This window comes from Opisthocomus hoazin, chromosome 23 (genome assembly GCF_030867145.1).
Source record: "Opisthocomus hoazin isolate bOpiHoa1 chromosome 23, bOpiHoa1.hap1, whole genome shotgun sequence".
Classification (NCBI taxonomy): Eukaryota; Metazoa; Chordata; class Aves; order Opisthocomiformes; family Opisthocomidae; genus Opisthocomus; species Opisthocomus hoazin.
Window position 1 is genome coordinate 1787090 of NC_134436.1, and position 16613 is coordinate 1803702.

Here is a 16613-nt window from a genome sequence, read left to right on the forward strand (position 1 = left end):
GCGAAAGAAGCCTGGCAGGGACACCAGCATTCCCAGCATGCGTTTGAAGTTTCAAGTGGCAAGGTAAGCAAGCAGCCCCATTCTCTGTGCCTCTATGCGAACAGTGCCATGGGCAGCTGAGGCTGAGCAACAGCTTTCCAGGCTAGCCCCTTCTGCTTGCCAGCTATCTGCAGACGTTCGCACTTTCGGAGCAGGGCTGTGATAGGAGCCTGGCAGGGACACCACCATTCCCAGCATGCGTTTGAAGTTTCAAGTGGCAAGATAAGCAAGGAGCCCCATTCTCTGTGCCTCTATGCGAACAGTGCCATGGGCAGATGAGGCTGAGCAACAGCTTTCCAGGATAGCCCCTTCTGGCTGCCAGCTATCTGCAGACGTTCGCATTTTAAGAGCAGGGCTGAGAAAGGAGCCTGGCAGGTACACCATCTTTCCCAGGCTACGTTTGAAGTTTGAGGTGGCAAGACAAGCAAGGAGCCCCATTCTCTGTGCCTCTATGCGAACAGTGCCATGGGCAGCTGAGGCTGAGCAACAGCTTTCCAGGCTAGCCCCTTCTGCTTGCCAGCTCTCTGCAGACTTTCGCACTTTCGGAGCAGGGCTGGGATAGGAGCATGGCAGGGACACAACCATTCCCAGCATGCGTTTGAAGTTTCAAGTGGCAAGATAAGAAAGGAGCCCCATTCTCTGTGCTTCTATGCGAACAGTGCCATGGGCAGATGAGGCTGAGCAACAGCTTTCCAGGATAGCCCCTTCTGGCTGCCAGCTATCTGCAGACGTTCGCATTTTAAGAGCAGGGCTGCGAAAGGAGCCTAGCAGGTACACCATCTTTCCCAGGCTACGTTTGAAGTTTGAGGTGCAAGAACAGCAAGGAGCCCCATTCTCTGTGCCTCTGTGCGAGCCGTGCCATGGGCAGATGAGGCTGAGCAACAGCTTTCCAGGATAGCCCCTTCTGCCTGCCAGCTATCTGCAGACGTTCGCACTTTCGGAGCAGGGCTGCGAAAGAAGCCTGGCAGGGACACCAGCATTCCCAGGCTACGTTTGACGTTTGAGGTAGCAAGATAAGCAAGCAGCCCCATTCTCTGTGCCTCTGTGCGAACAGTGCCATGGGCAGATGAGGCTGAGAAAGTGCTTTCCAGGCTAGCCCCTTCTGCTTGCCAGCTATCTGCAGACGTTCGCACTTTCGGAGCAGGGCTGGGATAGGAGCCTGGCAGGGACACCAGCTTTCCCAGCATGCGTTTGAAGTTTCAAGTGGCAAGATAAGCAAGCAGCCCCATTCTCTGTGCCTCTATGCGAACAGTGCCATGGGCAGATGAGGCTGAGCAACAGCTTTCCAGGCTAGCCCCTTCTGGCTGCCAGCTATCTGCAGACGTTCGCACTTTCGGAGCAGGGCTGCGAAAGGAGCCTGGCTGGGACACCAGCTTTCCCAGCATGCGTTTGAAGTTTCAAGTGGCAAGACAAGCAAGCAGCCCCATTCTCTGTGCCTCTGTGCGAGCACTGCCATGGGCAGATGAGGCTGAGCAACAGCTTTCCAGGCTAGCCCCTTCTGCTTGCCAGCTCTCTGCAGACTTTCGCACTTTCGGAGCAGGGCTGGGATAGGAGCATGGCAGGGACACAACCATTCCCAGCATGCGTTTGAAGTTTCAAGTGGCAAGATAAGAAAGGAGCCCCATTCTCTGTGCTTCTATGCGAACAGTGCCATGGGCAGATGAGGCTGAGCAACAGCTTTCCAGGATAGCCCCTTCTGGCTGCCAGCTATCTGCAGACGTTCGCATTTTAAGAGCAGGGCTGCGAAAGGAGCCTAGCAGGTACACCATCTTTCCCAGGCTACGTTTGAAGTTTGAGGTGCAAGAACAGCAAGGAGCCCCATTCTCTGTGCCTCTGTGCGAGCCGTGCCATGGGCAGATGAGGCTGAGCAACAGCTTTCCAGGATAGCCCCTTCTGCCTGCCAGCTATCTGCAGACGTTCGCACTTTCGGAGCAGGGCTGCGAAAGAAGCCTGGCAGGGACACCAGCATTCCCAGGCTACGTTTGACGTTTGAGGTAGCAAGATAAGCAAGCAGCCCCATTCTCTGTGCCTCTGTGCGAACAGTGCCATGGGCAGATGAGGCTGAGAAAGTGCTTTCCAGGCTAGCCCCTTCTGCTTGCCAGCTATCTGCAGACGTTCGCACTTTCGGAGCAGGGCTGGGATAGGAGCCTGGCAGGGACACCAGCTTTCCCAGCATGCGTTTGAAGTTTCAAGTGGCAAGATAAGCAAGCAGCCCCATTCTCTGTGCCTCTATGCGAACAGTGCCATGGGCAGATGAGGCTGAGCAACAGCTTTCCAGGCTAGCCCCTTCTGGCTGCCAGCTATCTGCAGACGTTCGCACTTTCGGAGCAGGGCTGCGAAAGGAGCCTGGCTGGGACACCAGCTTTCCCAGCATGCGTTTGAAGTTTCAAGTGGCAAGACAAGCAAGCAGCCCCATTCTCTGTGCCTCTGTGCGAGCACTGCCATGGGCAGATGAGGCTGAGCAACAGCTTTCCAGGATAGCCCCTTCTGCCTGCCAGCTATCTGCAGACGTTCGCACTTTCGGAGCAGGGCTGCGAAAGGAGCCTGGCAGGGACACCAACTTTCCCAGCATGCGTTTGAAGTTTCAAGTGGCAAGGTAAGCAAGGAGCCCCATTCTCTGTGCCTCTATGCGAACAGTGCCATGGGCAGATGAGGCTGAGCAACAGCTTTCCAGGCTAGCCCCTTCTGGCTGCCAGCTATCTGCAGACGTTCGCATTTTAAGAGCAGGGCTGCGAAAGGAGCCTAGCAGGTACACCATCTTTCCCAGGCTACGTTTGAAGTTTGAGGTGGCAAGACAAGCAAGGAGCCCCATTCTCTGTGCCTCTGTGCGAGCCGTGCCATGGGCAGATGAGGCTGAGCAACAGCTTTCCAGGCTAGCCCCTTCTGCCTGCCAGCTATCTGCAGACATCCGCACTTTCGGAGCAGGGCTGCGAAAGAAGCCTGGCAGGGACACCACCATTCCCAGGCTACGTTTGAAGTTTGAGGTGGCAAGACAAGCAAGCAGCCCCATTCTCTGTGCCTCTGTGCGAGCACTGCCATGGGCAGATGAGGCTGAGCAACAGCTTTCCAGGATAGCCCCTTCTGCCTGCCAGCTATCTGCAGACGTTCGCACTTTCGGAGCAGGGCTGCGAAAGGAGCCTGGCTGGGACACCAACTTTCCCAGCATGCGTTTGAAGTTTCAAGTGGCAAGGTAAGCAAGCAGCCCCATTCTCTGTGCCTCTATGCGAACAGTGCCATGGGCAGATGAGGCTGAGCAACAGCTTTCCAGGATAGCCCCTTCTGCTTGCCAGCTATCTGCAGACGTTCGCACTTTCGGAGCAGGGCTGTGATAGGAGCCTGGCAGGGACACCACCATTCCCAGCATGCGTTTGAAGTTTCAAGTGGCAAGATAAGCAAGGAGCCCCATTCTCTGTGCCTCTATGCGAACAGTGCCATGGGCAGATGAGGCTGAGCAACAGCTTTCCAGGATAGCCCCTTCTGCCTGCCAGCTATCTGCAGACGTTCGCATTTTAAGAGCAGGGCTGAGAAAGGAGCCTAGCAGGTACACCATCTTTCCCAGGCTACGTTTGAAGTTTGAGGTGGCAAGACAAGCAAGGAGCCCCATTCTCTGTGCCTCTATGCGAACAGTGCCATGGGCAGCTGAGGCTGAGCAACAGCTTTCCAGGCTAGCCCCTTCTGCTTGCCAGCTCTCTGCAGACTTTCGCACTTTCGGAGCAGGGCTGGGATAGGAGCATGGCAGGGACACAACCTTTCCCAGCATGCGTTTGAAGTTTCAAGTGGCAAGATAAGCAAGGAGCCCCATTCTCTGTGCTTCTATGCGAACAGTGCCATGGGCAGATGAGGCTGAGCAACAGCTTTCCAGGCTAGGTCTTTCTGGTTTCGAGCTATCTGCAGACGTTCAAACTTTCGGAGCAGGGCTGCTAAAGGAGCCTGGCTGCGACACCATCTTTCCCAGGCTACGTTTGAAGTTTGAGGTGGCAAGACAAGCAAGCAGCCCCATTCTCTGTGCCTCTGTGCGAGCACTGCCATGGGCAGATGAGGCTGAGCAACAGCTTTCCAGGATAGCCCCTTCTGCCTGCCAGCTATCTGCAGACGTTCGCACTTTCGGAGCAGGGCTGTGATAGGAGCCTGGCAGGGACACCACCATTCCCAGCATGCGTTTGAAGTTTCAAGTGGCAAGATAAGCAAGGAGCCCCATTCTCTGTGCCTCTATGCGAACAGTGCCATGGGCAGATGAGGCTGAGCAACAGCTTTCCAGGATAGCCCCTTCTGGCTGCCAGCTATCTGCAGACGTTCGCATTTTAAGAGCAGGGCTGAGAAAGGAGCCTAGCAGGTACACCATCTTTCCCAGGCTACGTTTGAAGTTTGAGGTGGCAAGACAAGCAAGGAGCCCCATTCTCTGTGCCTCTATGCGAACAGTGCCATGGGCAGCTGAGGCTGAGCAACAGCTTTCCAGGCTAGCCCCTTCTGCTTGCCAGCTCTCTGCAGACTTTCGCACTTTCGGAGCAGGGCTGGGATAGGAGCATGGCAGGGACACAACCATTCCCAGCATGCGTTTGAAGTTTCAAGTGGCAAGATAAGCAAGGAGCCCCATTCTCTGTGCTTCTATGCGAACAGTGCCATGGGCAGATGAGGCTGAGCAACAGCTTTCCAGGCTAGCCCCTTCTGGCTGCCAGCTATATGCAGACGTTCGCATTTTAAGAGCGGGGCTGCGAAAGGAGCCTAGCAGGTACACCATCTTTCCCAGGCTACGTTTGAAGTTTGAGGTGGCAAGACAAGCAAGGAGCCCCATTCTCTGTGCCTCTGTGCGAGCACTGCCATGGGCAGATGAGGCTGAGCAACAGCTTTCCAGGATAGCCCCTTCTGCCTGCCAGCTATCTGCAGACGTTCGCACTTTCGGAGCAGGGCTGCGAAAGAAGCCTGGCAGGGACACCAGCATTCCCAGGCTACGTTTGACGTTTGAGGTGGCAAGACAAGCAAGCAGCCCCATTCTCTGTGCCTCTGTGCGAACAGTGCCATGGGCAGCTGAGGCTGAGCAAGTGCTTTCCAGGCTAGCCCCTTCTGCTTGCCAGCTATCTGCAGACGTTCGCACTTTCGGAGCAGGGCTGGGATAGGAGCCTGGCAGGGACACCACCATTCCCAGCATGCGTTTGAATTTTCAAGTGGCAAGATAAGCAAGCAGCCCCATTCTCTGTGCCTCTATGCGAACAGTGCCATGGGCAGATGAGGCTGAGCAACAGCTTTCCAGGCTAGCCCCTTCTGGCTGCCAGCTATCTGCAGACGTTCGCATTTTAAGAGCAGGGCTGCGAAAGGAGCCTAGCAGGTACACCATCTTTCCCAGGCTACGTTTGAAGTTTGAGGTGGCAAGACAAGCAAGGAGCCCCATTCTCTGTGCCTCTGTGCGAGCCGTGCCATGGGCAGATGAGGCTGAGCAACAGCTTTCCAGGCTAGCCCCTTCTGCCTGCCAGCTATCTGCAGACATTCGCACTTTCGGAGCAGGGCTGCGAAAGAAGCCTGGCAGGGACACCACCATTCCCAGGCTACGTTTGAAGTTTGAGGTGGCAAGACAAGCAAGTAGCCCCATTCTCTGTGCTTCTGTGCGAACAGTGCCATGGGCAGATGAGGCTGAGCAAGAGCTTTCCAGGATAGCCCCTTCTGCCTGCCAGCTATCTGCAGACGTTCGCACTTTCGGAGCAGGGCTGCGAAAGGAGCCTGGCTGGGACACCAACTTTCCCAGCATGCGTTTGAAGTTTCAAGTGGCAAGGTAAGCAAGCAGCCCCATTCTCTGTGCCTCTATGCGAACAGTGCCATGGGCAGCTGAGGCTGAGCAACAGCTTTCCAGGCTAGCCCCTTCTGCTTGCCAGCTCTCTGCAGACTTTCGCACTTTCGGAGCAGGGCTGGGATAGGAGCATGGCAGGGACACAACCATTCCCAGCATGCGTTTGAAGTTTGAGGTGGCAAGATAAGCAAGGAGCCCCATTCTCTGTGCTTCTATGCGAACAGTGCCATGGGCAGATGAGGCTGAGCAAGTGCTTTCCAGGATAGCACCTTCTGGCTGCCAGCTATCTGCAGACGTTCGCATTTTAAGAGCAGGGCTGCGAAAGGAGCCTAGCAGGTACACCATCTTTCCCAGGCTACGTTTGAAGTTTGAGGTGGCAAGACAAGCAAGGAGCCCCATTCTCTGCGCCTCTGTGCGAGCCGTGCCATGGGCAGATGAGGCTGAGCAACAGCTTTCCAGGATAGCCCCTTCTGCCTGCCAGCTATCTGCAGACGTTCGCACTTTCGGAGCAGGGCTGCGAAAGAAGCCTGGCAGGGACACCACCATTCCCAGGCTACGTTTGAAGTTTGAGGTAGCAAGACAAGCAAGCAGCCCCATTCTCTGTGCCTCTGTGCGAACAGTGCCATGGGCAGATGAGGCTGAGAAAGTGCTTTCCAGGCTAGCCCCTTCTGGCTGCCAGCTATCTGCAGACGTTCGCACTTTCGGAGCAGGGCTGGGATAGGAGCCTGGCTGGGACACCATCTTTCCCAGGCTACGTTTGAAGGTTGAGGTGGCAAGATAAGCAAGCAGCCCCATTCTCTGTGCCTCTATGCGAACAGTGCCATGGGCAGCTGAGGCTGAGCAACAGCTTTCCAGGATAGCCCCTTCTGCCTGCCAGCTATGTGCAGACGTTCACACTTTCGGAGCAGGGCTGTGATAGGAGCCTGGCAGGGACACCAACTTTCCCAGCATGCGTTTGAAGTTTCAAGTGGCAAGATAAGCAAGCAGCCCCATTCTCTGTGCCTCTATGCGAACAGTGCCATGGGCAGATGAGGCTGAGCAACAGCTTTCCAGGCTAGCCCCTTCTGGCTGCCAGCTATCTGCAGACGTTCGCACTTTCGGAGCAGGGCTGCGAAAGGAGCCTGGCTGGGACACCAGCTTTCCCAGCATGCGTTTGACGTTTCAAGTGGCAAGACAAGCAAGCAGCCCCATTCTCTGTGCCTCTATGCGAACAGTGCCATGGACAGATGAGGCTGAGCAACAGCTTTCCAGGCTAGCCCCTTCTGCCTGCCAGCTATCTGCAGACGTTCGCATTTCAAGAGCAGGGCTGCGAAAGGAGCCTAGCAGGTACACCAACTTTCCAAGGCTACGTTTGAAGTTTGAGGTGGCAAGATAAGCAAGCAGCCCCATTCTCTGTGCCTCTGTGCGAGCACTGCCATGGGCAGATGAGGCTGAGCAACAGCTTTCCAGGATAGCCCCTTCTGCCTGCCAGCTATCTGCAGACGTTCGCATTTTAAGAGCAGGGCTGCGAAAGGAGCCTAGCAGGTACACCATCTTTCCCAGGCTACGTTTGAAGTTTGAAGTGGCAAGACAATCAAGGAGCCCCATTCTCTGTGCCTCTGTGCGAGCCGTGCCATGGGCAGATGAGGCTGAGCAACAGCTTTCCAGGATAGCCCCTTCTGCCTGCCAGCTATCTGCAGACGTTCGCACTTTCGGAGCAGGGCTGCGAAAGAAGCCTGGCAGGGACACCAACTTTCCCAGGCTACGTTTGAAGTTTGAGGTAGCAAGACAAGCAAGCAGCCCCATTCTCTGTGCCTCTGTGCGAACAGTGCCATGGGCAGATGAGGCTGAGCAACAGCTTTCCAGGCTAGCCCCTTCTGGCTGCCAGCTATCTGCAGACGTTCGCACTTTCGGAGCAGGGCTGCGAAAGGAGCCTGGCTGGGACACCAGCTTTCCCAGCATGCGTTTGAAGTTTCAAGTGGCAAGATAAGCAAGCAGCCCCATTCTCTGTGCCTCTATGCGAACAGTGCCATGGGCAGATGAGGCTGAGCAACAGCTTTCCAGGCTAGCCCCTTCTGCCTGCCAGCTATCTGCAGACGTTCGCACTTTCGGAGCAGGGCTGCGAAAGGAGCCTGGCTGGGACACCACCATTCCCAGCATGCGTTTGAAGTTTCAAGTGGCAAGGTAAGCAAGCAGCCCCATTCTCTGTGCCTCTATGCGAACAGTGCCATGGGCAGCTGAGGCTGAGCAACAGCTTTCCAGGCTAGCCCCTTCTGCTTGCCAGCTCTCTGCAGACTTTCGCACTTTCGGAGCAGGGCTGGGATAGGAGCATGGCAGGGACACAACCATTCCCGGCATGCGTTTGAAGTTTGAGGTGGCAAGATAAGCAAGGAGCCCCATTCTCTGTGCTTCTATGCGAACAGTGCCATGGGCAGATGAGGCTGAGCAACAGCTTTCCAGGATAGCCCCTTCTGGCTGCCAGCTATCTGCAGACGTTCGCATTTTAAGAGCAGGGCTGCGAAAGGAGCCTAGCAGGTACACCAACTTTCCCAGGCTACGTTTGAAGTTTGAGGTGGCAAGACAAGCAAGGAGCCCCATTCTCTGTGCCTCTGTGCGAGCACTTCCATGGGCAGATGAGGCTGAGCAACAGCTTTCCAGGATAGCCCCTTCTGCCTGCCAGCTATCTGCAGACGTTCGCACTTTCGGAGCAGGGCTGCGAAAGAAGCCTGGCAGGGACACCAGCATTCCCAGGCTACGTTTGACGTTTGAGGAAGCAAGATAAGCAAGCAGCCCCATTCTCTGTGCCTCTGTGCGAACAGTGCCATGGGCAGATGAGGCTGAGAAAGTGCTTTCCAGGCTACCCCCTTCTGCTTGCCAGCTATCTGCAGACGTTCGCACTTTCGGAGCAGGGCTGGGATAGGAGCCTGGCAGGGACACCACCTTTCCCAGCACGCTTTTTAATTTTCAAGTGGCAAGATAAGCAAGCAGCCCCATTCTCTGTGCCTCTATGCGAACAGTGCCATGGGCAGATGAGGCTGAGCAACAGCTTTCCAGGCTAGCCCCTTCTGGCTGCCAGCTATCTGCAGACGTTCGCACTTTCGGAGCAGGGCTGTGATAGGAGCCTGGCAGGGACACCACCATTCCCAGCATGCGTTTGAAGTTTCAAATGGCAAGATAAGCAAGCAGCCCCATTCTCTGTGCCTCTGTGCGAGCACTGCCATGGGCAGATGAGGCTGAGCAACAGCTTTCCAGGATAGCCCCTTCTGGCTGCCAGCTATCTGCAGACGTTCGCATTTCAAGAGCAGGGCTGCGAAAGGAGCCTAGCAGGTACACCATCTTTCCCAGGCTACGTTTGAAGTTTGAGGTGGCAAGACAAGCAAGGAGCCCCATTCTCTGTGCCTCTGTGCGAGCCGTGCCATGGGCAGATGAGGCTGAGCAACAGCTTTCCAGGATAGCCCCTTCTGCCTGCCAGCTATCTGCAGACGTTCGCACTTTCGGAGCAGGGCTGCGAAAGAAGCCTGGCAGGGACACCACCATTCCCAGGCTACGTTTGAAGTTTGAGGTAGCAAGACAAGCAAGCAGCCCCATTCTCTGTGCCTCTGTGCGAACAGTGCCATGGGCAGATGAGGCTGAGAAAGTGCTTTCCAGGCTAGCCCCTTCTGGCTGCCAGCTATCTGCAGACGTTCGCACTTTCGGAGCAGGGCTGGGATAGGAGCCTGGCAGGGACACCACCATTCCCAGCATGCGTTTGAATTTTCAAGTGGCAAGATAAGCAAGCAGCCCCATTCTCTGTGCCTCTATGCGAACAGTGCCATGGGCAGATGAGGCTGAGCAACAGCTTTCCAGGCTAGGTCTTTCTGGGTTCGAGCTATCTGCAGACGTTCGCACTTTCGGAGCAGGGCTGCGAAAGGAGCCTGGCTGGGACACCATCTTTCCCAGGCTACGTTTGAAGTTTGAGGTGGCAAGACAAGCAAGCAGCCCCATTCTCTTTGCCTCTGTGCGAGCACTGCCATGGGCAGATGAGGCTGAGCAACAGCTTTCCAGGATAGCCCCTTCTGCCTGCCAGCTATGTGCAGACGTTCACACTTTCGGAGCAGGGCTGTGATAGGAGCCTGGCAGGGACACCAACTTTCCCAGCATGCGTTTGAAGTTTCAAGTGGCAAGATAAGCAAGCAGCCCCATTCTCTGTGCCTCTATGCGAACAGTGCCATGGGCAGATGAGGCTGAGCAACAGCTTTCCAGGCTAGCCCCTTCTGGCTGCCAGCTATCTGCAGACGTTCGCACTTTCGGAGCAGGGCTGCGAAAGGAGCCTGGCTGGGACACCAGCTTTCCCAGCATGCGTTTGAAGTTTCAAGTGGCAAGACAAGCAAGCAGCCCCATTCTCTGTGCCTCTATGCGAACAGTGCCATGGACAGATGAGGCTGAGCAACAGCTTTCCAGGCTAGCCCCTTCTGCCTGTCAGCTATCTGCAGACGTTCGCATTTTAAGAGCAGGGCTGCGAAAGGAGCCTAGCAGGTACACCATCTTTCCCAGGCTACGTTTGAAGTTTGAAGTGGCAAGACAATCAAGGAGCCCCATTCTCTGTGCCTCTGTGCGAGCCGTGCCATGGGCAGATGAGGCTGAGCAACAGCTTTCCAGGCTAGCCCCTTCTGCCTGCCAGCTATCTGCAGACGTTCGCACTTTCGGAGCAGGGCTGCGAAAGAAGCCTGGCAGGGACACCAACTTTCCCAGGCTACGTTTGAAGTTTGAGGTGGCAAGACAAGCAAGCAGCCCCATTCTCTGTGCCTCTATGCGAACAGTGCCATGGACAGATGAGGCTGAGCAAGTGCTTTCCAGGATAGCCCCTTCTGGCTGCCAGCTATCTGCAGACGTTCGCACTTTCGGAGCAGGGCTGCGAAAGGAGCCTGGCTGGGACACCAACTTTCCCAGCATGCGTTTGAAGTTTCAAGTGGCAAGGTAAGCAAGCAGCCCCATTCTCTGTGCCTCTATGCGAACAGTGCCATGGGCAGATGAGGCTGAGCAACAGCTTTCCAGGCTAGCCCCTTCTGCCTGCCAGCTATCTGCAGACGTTCGCATTTCAAGAGCAGGGCTGCGAAAGGAGCCTAGCTGGTACACCAGCTTTCCCAGGCTACGTTTGAAGTTTGAGGTGGCAAGACAAGCAAGCAGCCCCATTCTCTGTGCCTCTGTGCGAGCACTGCCATGGGCAGATGAGGCTGAGCAACAGCTTTCCAGGCTAGCAACTTCTGGCTGCCAGCTATCTGCAGACGTTCGCACTTTCGGAGCAGGCCTGTGATAGGAGCCTGGAAGGAACACCACCATTCCCAGCATGCGTTTGTAGTTTCAAGTGGCAAGATAAGCAAGGAGCCCCATTCTCTGTGCCTCTATGCGAACAGTGCCATGGGCAGATGAGGCTGAGCAACAGCTTTCCAGGATAGCCCCTTCTGGCTGCCAGCTATCTGCAGACGTTCGCATTTTAAGAGCAGGGCTGCGAAAGGAGCCTAGCAGGTACACCATCTTTCCCAGGCTACGTTTGAAGTTTGAGGTGGCAAGACAATCAAGGAGCCCCATTCTCTGTGCCTCTGTGCGAGCCGTGCCATGGGCAGATGAGGCTGAGCAACAGCTTTCCAGGATAGCCCCTTCTGCCTGCCAGCTATCTGCAGACGTTCGCACTTTCGGAGCAGGGCTGCGAAAGAAGCCTGGCAGGGACACCATCTTTCCCAGGCTACGTTTGAAGTTTGAGGTGGCAAGACAAGCAAGCAGCCCCATTCTCTGTGCCTCTATGCGAACAGTGCCATGGACAGATGAGGCTGAGCAAGTGCTTTCCAGGCTAGCCCCTTCTGGCTGCCAGCTATCTGCAGACGTTCGCACTTTCGGAGCAGGGCTGCGAAAGGAGCCTGGCTGGGACACCAACTTTCCCAGCATGCGTTTGAAGTTTGAAGTGGCAAGATAAGCGAGCAGCCCCATTCTCTGTGCCTCTATGCGAACAGTGCCATGGGCAGATGAGGCTGAGCAACAGCTTTCCAGGCTAGCCCCTTCTGGCTGCCAGCTATCTGCAGACGTTCGCACTTTCGGAGCAGGGCTGCGAAAGGAGCCTGGCTGGGACACCTACTTTCCCAGGCTACGTTTGAAGTTTGAGGTGGCAAGACAAGCAAGCAGCACCATTCTCTGTGCCTCTGTGCGAGTCGTGCCATGGGCAGATGAGGCTGAGCAACAGCTTTCCAGGCTAGCACCTTATGCCTGCCAGCTATCTGCAGACGTTCGCACTTTCGGAGCAGGGCTGCGAAAGGAGCCTGGCTGGGACACCAACTTTCCCAGGCTACGTTTGAAGTTTGAGGTGGCAAGACAAGCAAGCAGCCCCATTCTCTGTGCCTCTGTGCGAGCACTGCCATGGGCAGATGAGGCTGAGCAACAGCTTTCCAGGATAGCCCCTTCTGCCTGCCAGCTATCTGCAGACGTTCGCACTTTCGGAGCAGGGCTGCGAAAGAAGCCTGGCAGGGACACCAGCATTCCCAGGCTACGTTTGACGTTTGAGGTAGCAAGATAAGCAAGCAGCCCCATTCTCTGTGCCTCTGTGCGAATAGTGCCATGGGCAGATGAGGCTGAGATAGTGCTTTCCAGGCTAGCCCCTTCTGCTTGCCAGCTATCTGCAGACGTTCGCACTTTCGGAGCAGGGCTGGGATAGGAGCCTGGCAGGGACACCACCATTCCCAGCATGCGTTTGAATTTTCAAGTTGCAAGATAAGCAAGGAGCCCCATTCTCTGTGCCTCTATGCGAACAGTGCCATGGGCAGATGAGGCTGAGCAACAGCTTTCCAGGCTAGGTCTTTCTGGGTTCGAGCTGTCTGCAGACGTTCGCACTTTCGGAGCAGGGCTGCGAAAGGAGCCTGGCTGGGACACCATCTTTCCCAGGCTACGTTTGAAGTTTTAAGGTGGCAAGATAAGCAAGCAGCCCCATTCTCTGTGCCTCTATGCGAACAGTGCCATGGACACATGAGGCTGAGCAACAGCTTTCCAGGCTAGCCCCTTCTGCCTGTCAGCTATCTGCAGACGTTCGCATTTCAAGAGCAGGGCTGCGAAAGGAGCCTAGCAGGTACACCAACTTTCCCAGGCTACGTTTGAAGTTTGAGGTGGCAAGACAAGCAAGCAGCCCCATTCTCTGTGCCTCTGTGCGAGCACTGCCATGGGCAGATGAGGCTGAGCAACAGCTTTCCAGGATAGCCCCTTCTGCCTGCCAGCTATCTGCAGACGTTCGCATTTTAAGAGCAGGGCTGCGAAAGGAGCCTAGCAGGTACACCATCTTTCCCAGGCTACGTTTGAAGTTTGAAGTGGCAAGACAATCAAGGAGCCCCATTCTCTGTGCCTCTGTGCGAGCCGTGCCATGGGCAGATGAGGCTGAGCAACAGCTTTCCAGGATAGCCCCTTCTGGCTGCCAGCTATCTGCAGACGTTCGCACTTTCGGAGCAGGGCTGCGTAAGAAGCCTGGCTGGGACACCAACTTTCCCAGCATGCGTTTGAAGTTTCAAGTGGCAAGGTAAGCAAGCAGCCCCATTCTCTGTGCCTCTGTGCGAACAGTGCCATGGGCAGATGAGGCTGAGCAACAGCTTTCCAGGCTAGCCCCTTCTGCCTGCCAGCTATCTGCAGACGTTCGCATTTCAAGAGCAGGGCTGCGAAAGGAGCCTAGCAGGTACACCAGCTTTCCCAGGCTACGTTTGAAGTTTGAGGTGGCAAGACAAGCAAGCAGCCCCATTCTCTGTGCCTCTGTGCGAGCACTGCCATGGGCAGATGAGGCTGAGCAACAGCTTTCCAGGATAGCCCCTTCTGCCTGCCAGCTATGTGCAGACGTTCGCACTTTCGGAGCAGGGCTGTGATAGGAGCCTGGCAGGGACACCAACTTTCCCAGCATGCGTTTGAAGTTTCAAGTGGCAAGATAAGCAAGCAGCCCCATTCTCTGTGCCTCTATGCGAACAGTGCCATGGGCAGATGAGGCTGAGCAACAGCTTTCCAGGCTAGCCCCTTCTGGCTGCCAGCTATCTGCAGACGTTCGCACTTTCGGAGCAGGGCTGCGAAAGGAGCCTGGCTGGGACACCAGCTTTCCCAGCATGCGTTTGACGTTTCAAGTGGCAAGACAAGCAAGCAGCCCCATTCTCTGTGCCTCTATGCGAACAGTGCCATGGACAGATGAGGCTGAGCAACAGCTTTCCAGGATAGCCCCTTCTGCCTGCCAGCTATCTGCAGACGTTCGCATTTCAAGAGCAGGGCTGCGAAAGGAGCCTAGCAGGTACACCAACTTTCCAAGGCTACGTTTGAAGTTTGAGGTGGCAAGACAAGCAAGCAGCCCCATTCTCTGTGCCTCTGTGCGAGCACTGCCATGGGCAGATGAGGCTGAGCAACAGCTTTCCAGGATAGCCCCTTCTGCCTGCCAGCTATCTGCAGACGTTCGCATTTTAAGAGCAGGGCTGCGAAAGGAGCCTAGCAGGTACACCATCTTTCCCAGGCTACGTTTGAAGTTTGAAGTGGCAAGACAATCAAGGAGCCCCATTCTCTGTGCCTCTGTGCGACCACTGCCATGGGCAGATGAGGCTGAGCAACAGCTTTCCAGGATAGCCCCTTCTGCCTGCCAGCTATCTGCAGACGTTCGCACTTTCGGAGCAGGGCTGCGAAAGAAGCCTGGCAGGGACACCAACTTTCCCAGGCTACGTTTGAAGTTTGAGGTAGCAAGACAAGCAAGCAGCCCCATTCTCTGTGCCTCTGTGCGAACAGTGCCATGGGCAGATGAGGCTGAGCAACAGCTTTCCAGGCTAGCCCCTTCTGGCTGCCAGCTATCTGCAGACGTTCGCACTTTCGGAGCAGGGCTGCGAAAGGAGCCTGGCTGGGACACCAGCTTTCCCAGCATGCGTTTGAAGTTTCAAGTGGCAAGATAAGCAAGCAGCCCCATTCTCTGTGCCTCTATGCGAACAGTGCCATGGGCAGATGAGGCTGAGCAACAGCTTTCCAGGCTAGCCCCTTCTGGCTGCCAGCTATCTGCAGACATTCGCACTTTCGGAGCAGGGCTGCGAAAGGAGCCTGGCTGGGACACCACCATTCCCAGCATGCGTTTGAAGTTTCAAGTGGCAAGGTAAGCAAGCAGCCCCATTCTCTGTGCCTCTATGCGAACAGTGCCATGGGCAGCTGAGGCTGAGCAACAGCTTTCCAGGCTAGCCCCTTCTGCTTGCCAGCTCTCTGCAGACTTTCGCACTTTCGGAGCTGGGCTGGGATAGGAGCATGGCAGGGACACAACCATTCCCAGCATGCGTTTGAAGTTTGAGGTGGCAAGATAAGCAAGGAGCCCCATTCTCTGTGCCTCTATGCGAACAGTGCCATGGGCAGATGAGGCTGAGCAACAGCTTTCCAGGATAGCCCCTTCTGGCTGCCAGCTATCTGCAGACGTTCGCATTTTAAGAGCAGGGCTGCGAAAGGAGCCTAGCAGGTACACCATCTTTCCCAGGCTACGTTTGAAGTTTGAGGTGGCAAGACAAGCAAGGAGCCCCATTCTCTGTGCCTCTGTGCGAGCACTTCCATGGGCAGATGAGGCTGAGAAACAGCTTTCCAGGATAGCCCCTTCTGCCTGCCAGCTATCTGCAGACGTTCGCACTTTCGGAGCAGGGCTGCGAAAGAAGCCTGGCAGGGACACCAGCATTCCCAGGCTACGTTTGACGTTTGAGGTAGCAAGATAAGCAAGCAGCCCCATTCTCTGTGCCTCTGTGCGAACAGTGCCATGGGCAGATGAGGCTGAGAAAGTGCTTTCCAGGCTACCCCCTTCTGCTTGCCAGCTATCTGCAGACGTTCGCACTTTCGGAGCAGGGCTGGGATAGGAGCCTGGCAGGGACACCACCTTTCCCAGCACGCGTTTGAATTTTCAAGTGGCAAGATAAGCAAGCAGCCCCATTCTCTGTGCCTCTGTGCGAGCACTGCCATGGGCAGATGAGGCTGAGCAACAGCTTTCCAGGCTAGGTCTTTCTGGGTTCGAGCTATCTGCAGACGTTCACACTTTCGGAGCAGGGCTGCTAAAGGAGCCTGGCTGGGACACCATCTTTCCCAGGCTACGTTTGAAGTTTGAGGTGGCAAGACAAGCAAGCAGCCCCATTCTCTGTGCCTCTGTGCGAGCACTGCCATGGGCAGATGAGGCTGAGCAACAGCTTTCCAGGATAGCCCCTTCTGCCTGCCAGCTATGTGCAGACGTTCGCACTTTCGGAGCAGGGCTGCGAAAGGAGCCTGGCAGGGACACCAACTTTCCCAGCATGCGTTTGAAGTTTCAAGTGGCAAGATAAGCGAGCAGCCCCATTCTCTGTGCCTCTATGCGAACAGTGCCATGGGCAGATGAGGCTGAGCAACAGCTTTCCAGGCTAGCCCCTTCTGGCTGCCAGCTATCTGCAGACGTTCGCACTTTCGGAGCAGGGCTGTGATAGGAGCCTGGCAGGGACACCACCATTCCCAGCATGCGTTTGAAGTTTCAAATGGCAAGATAAGCAAGCAGCCCCATTCTCTGTGCCTCTGTGCGAGCACTGCCATGGGCAGATGAGGCTGAGCAACAGCTTTCCAGGATAGCCCCTTCTGGCTGCCAGCTATCTGCAGACGTTCGCATTTTAAGAGCAGGGCTGCGAAAGGAGCCTAGCAGGTACACCATCTTTCCCAGGCTACGTTTGAAGTTTGAGGTGGCAAGACAAGCAAGGAGCCCCATTCTCTGTGCCTCTGTGCGAGCCGTGCCATGGGCAGATGAGGCTGAGCAACAGCTTTCCAGGATAGCCCCTTCTGCCTGCCAGCTATCTGCAGACGTTCG